The sequence below is a fragment of the Seriola lalandi genome, unplaced genomic scaffold (genome assembly GCF_002814215.2).
Source record: "Seriola lalandi dorsalis isolate HSWRI2012SDOR001 ecotype SW California unplaced genomic scaffold, Sedor1 jcf7180002054520, whole genome shotgun sequence".
Taxonomy (NCBI): domain Eukaryota; kingdom Metazoa; phylum Chordata; class Actinopteri; order Carangiformes; family Carangidae; genus Seriola; species Seriola lalandi.
Window position 1 is genome coordinate 177,668 of NW_019525073.1, and position 4,931 is coordinate 182,598.

The window sequence follows — 4,931 nt, forward strand, 5'->3', positions numbered from 1 at the left end:
GGCCTGTCAAGTGCTTCTACATTACACTTTTTATTCTCTGGTTGAAGGAAAGGGTTTCTCCCAAACTGTTGCCATAAAGTTTGAAGCAAAAAAAAAAACTAAACAAAACAAAAACAAACATTGTATGCTGTGGAACTAGCCACTTGGGGGCAACCCTGTTAGCAAGCAGTGGCCTATTTACATATCAAACAGATCAAGAGCAACATTAGCCTTCATTTGGAGACATGTTTGTGTCCATTTAATAAATGCAACAGCAATTTACGTACAACAGTCACTCTCCTTAATCTCTGTTTTACTCTCCACCAGCTCCTCAGGGAAATATCTGACTCTTTAGCTTTGAAATGCTCCACCATGTTCAGCAGCTAGTTGCTGTGTCTCTTTCTGCTGTTTGGCACAGAGCAGCCAGCGTACAGTCTACGCTGTGTAGAGATGAGTGGAACTGCGACTGCTAATTCCCTGGGAGTTCATCACTATGAGCAACTCTTTTCATACATGTAATATTTCTCTCCTTTGTCAACATAGACATATTGATTATAGCAGATATAACTGTAAATTGGAACTGAAGGGCCTCGCCTACCACCACATAAACAGGGGTGTCCACATACGTCTCGGATATATTGCGTTTTTCTTTTCTTTGAATGGATGTCAGGGTCTAGGGAACATTTCACTTGCACTTATCTGGCTTTCCATTGATATGCTTAATCTGCAGTGATGGATATGTAACCCTGCATTGTGATTAACTGTTGGATACTACACCTGCCTACAACTGAGAGGTGCTGCATCAAAATAAATCTGGTCACAAAAGACACACAGCAATCATATCACACACACACACACACACACACACACACACACACACACACACTCACACACACACACACACACACACATTACTGGTGTGCATGATGAGGGTGTGTTTAGTCAGTGCCAATAACCTGAACTTACTGTGCCCTCTGTTGGCGACCTCAGGTGTTAAGGGAAACAACTGTGTTTACTGTCTGCTGTTAGAAGACCTGCCCGTCCAGCGGCTGCAGTCCTGTGTGTGAGCTGGAACTTTAGAAAACTGAAAAATATACTGTTTTCAATGTGGGATCTTCTTTTACAATGGTGGATTGTCTGTAAGCAAAGTGTTTTTTCCATTATCTTTCATGACACTGAATAGAACTGATCCGTGTCCAACAAAGACCGATGTCTATTTTTGGTTTCTTTCGTTCTTTTAGTGATGTTTGTTTTCAAAGCACTACTTTTCATTTTAACCCAACACTAGCAGTGACTCAGGGCTTCATCAAAGGTTATAAGTGGCTACCGCTGCCTCTTATCTTGCCATTGTGATGGAATTTTTAGGTGTTTTTCCTTTATTATTAGGCCTTTAGGTCTGTGTGTAGTATTAGGCCATGTTTCCCCACAGGTGCCTTACTGTAAGAAATTGTTCATTGTTTATTTCTAGCATTGCTAACAGTGCATTCTCCACATCGAAAGCTACCATAGCAACCAAGGTAAAGCAGACCCTCAATGACAGAACAAGATAGAATAGCTGTTACATCCCATAACTATAACACCCCTCAGGGCCATGATTTACACACATCTTCTCTGAGAAGGACATACAGTATGTGGACGCATGTGTTTCATAATGTTCAGCATAATGTATCCAGTAGCGTCTTGTCACACATGTGTGGATGTGATGTGTGTCCATGAAGAATAATTGTATTTGAACATGTTGCAAGTTTGATGAAGGTTAAATATAGTTTATAGTTTAGTTTTTGGGGGGCATTACCTATACTGCTCATCTCTTTTCTTCTTGATAGATCAATCTTCAATAAATGCTTCTGCTTTAAGACATCTGGGTCTCCTCCTGAACCTTCTTCCATCAGTTCAGAAGATTTCCATCACTGTTCTGCACATTCAAATTATTTTCATTAACTTTAATGTTGCATTGAACAGGTATTGATGCTGTAAATGATCATACAGTTGCCTAGTTAGTTAATTGTTATTTGTTCAGCTCCAGTTTTTTCAGTTATACTCTCAGACTATTAATACTGCATGGAAGTTTTAGATAAAAACCTCCGGAAAAGCAGGTTGGCATCTGATGGAGACATGAACAGAACTGTAACACTAACTCAGGTTTTACCTCAGAATAATCAAACTAGTAAGGTTAAACTCTCAGAGACATGACAGAGATGATGAGACGGATGTGCCGATATCCATAACAAACAGTTTACCTCTTATTGACGTCATGTTTCCTCCCCTCTGTACACTGTGTATAGTGTTCTTATGCAGAAGTATTAGATAGCACCAGGTTTGCTGAGAACAGAGAATTATAACATGATTTTGCAGTTCTTCACAGCTATAGAGCTTCATAGCTTCATCCAGTTTATGGTGTTGTGGCTGACATTCACAATTTGGGTTTACTTTCATAGCATCCTTTTGATCTGAATACCCCCTGTATGCCACTTGCTCGATATAGCAGAGCATTTAGCAGCCAAAGAGCCAGATATTTCCCTCAGGAGTAGAGACATAATTCAACCAGGTGGACAACAACTCGACATCAAATGGATGGAGATCCGTATCAGCAGGACCTGTATATGGGAAGCTGTAGTCAGTTTAAAAGCTGATAATGTGTTAGTGTTGTGTTTAAAGCTTGTATAGCCCAGTATAGCCCCCATGTGGCTGAAAAAATTACTTGTTGCAGGTTTAAGGCCTTTATTATGTCAGTTGATATTGTGCAACAGTATAGTGGTGCATATTCCCATATTTCAAAACAAAGTCGCCGTTTTGGGGCCAGTTGGTCTCTGCAGCCGCGGGTTGCTCACGATGAATGGCCGGTAACCTAATCTTACTTTGCTGGCCTGAAAATGCAGGTGGTCAGACAAATGCAGCAGATACCTGCTGAAACACTCCCATGATCCTCTCCTGTTCTCCTGTCCACAGCTTTCTGTGGTCCAATACAGAGTAAATATCCTGACTGTTTTGTCTCATCTTTCTTCTCTGGCTAGCATTTTCTCCTGCGCTTAGCATGTGGAGGTGGGGATTTAAAAAAGGGCATAGGCAAGCATTTTTATGGTGTGTACTTTGAAAAAACAGGCCATGAGTAAGAAAGGCATTACGTACTCATCATACAAAATGAGAAAAGCCATACCAGCGGTGAATACTAAATAAGAATCACATCTTTTTGTGTATCACTTAAAGAAGTAATTGTTTTTCAGGGGAGAATGAATTTGAAGTAGGTCATTCGCTCTTCAACGACGCAGTCCGAATGATTATACAGCAGTTACTCTTTTTTTTTTTAAATTAACACCAAAACGTTGACAGAGCTGACTGATGCACATTCTGGCTCTAGGTTGATGATGGTCAGACTTTATTCCAAACTGAGAGCAGAACCGTTTAACGTATAATGTATGAACTCATGCCTCTGAATTGATATTGCCTGTTCATGTAACCTAAGAGAACAAATTATCTGAGATCAGTCAAGGGCTCAGTGTCAATGAATTTCAGCCAGACAGAGTGTTTGCTATATGACTGTGGGCTGTGGAGGTTCCTCACTCTCTTCAGTTACACACAGGTCGGCTACTGCAAAACTGCATGTTCTGAAATATTTACCCAATTAAACATAGGACGCTACAGTGAAACTGTATGTTTGTTTTTGCTGTGAACAAACTCAGTAAAGTAAAACCTCTAATTAAACATGTTAAAGGGGCTGTTTGTAAGTTTTTCTCTGCTGCTGAACGTAGTTTCTTGCCAGGAGTGGGTGGTGATTGTTGCTTGACAAGAGCTTTGGCCATTGTTGTCTTTATAATACAAGGGATTATAATCATAGACTGTAAATGAGGATGGATGTAGACTCCATGACGTCCATAGGTTTCTGAGGAGTGTTTTGAAGCTCATACTGGGCTGCTCCGCTGCCGTCATCTTGCCAGTGCCTAACTCTGCCAAACTCCCAGCTAATCTAAAAATAGTCAAAGGGGAGGGGTGTGTGTGGAGCCGAGACATTGGTGCATACTAGTTTGTGGCAGGCATACGCTCACCCACCTGTCGGCCACGCCCTCAATTATGCAGAACCTTAATAAAATTTAAATGGGAGATATATATAAAAATACATCCCCATACAGTTGACATGGAGGGGGAGATTAGCCGTATCGACCAGATTGACTCGCTTTTGGAGACTCAAGCAGCTGTTCAAAGAACCGCAGTGTTTGGTACTCGATTGCTGGATTCATTTTTCAGCCTTGGAGGTTGTTTATAATTCACCCTCTGAACAGCGCTATGTCTTCAGGGCAGATTGGAAACTACACAATCGGAAAGTGATGAGAAAGGCTTGGGCTAGCTAGTTAGCATGTTAATTTCGGTAGAAGAAAAGACAAGAGTAAACATTAGCATTGCTTTCTTCCACCGGAGACCGCTCTTGTCGAGTAAAGGGATGAATTCTGTTGTTGAATTCACAAAGTTTCTTCTAGACTGCAAGTAAAAAGCTGTCAATGCTAAGATTAGCTATGTAGCAATCGCAAAACTTACAAATAGCTCTTTAAAAAAGCTACAGGGAAACTGAACTGTTTTTTTTTTGCTGTTAACAAGAAAATTAAGTGAAACTTCAATTTAAACCTCTTTTATAAAGCGTTTAATGGCAAGCAAGAATAATTAAACATCTCTGTGGCTAATTATCTCAGCAGCCTGGTGAGGACAGCAGGTTGGGGATGTATCCCGCTGCAGGAGTATAGACATGAATTTGATTTCACACAAACACAAACAGCCTTTAATATTTCCCAAACAACATTATTTTATCATAATTTTATAATGACTTTAATTTAAAAAGTGTTCTGTAGAGAAATCTAATCACAATTTCACCTATTTCTTGGAGTTTTTTGTGAATTAAAGTTTATTCATGACATCCTGCATAAATTAGGCAGATACATGATCTCATGAGAGCCCCCCCCCCC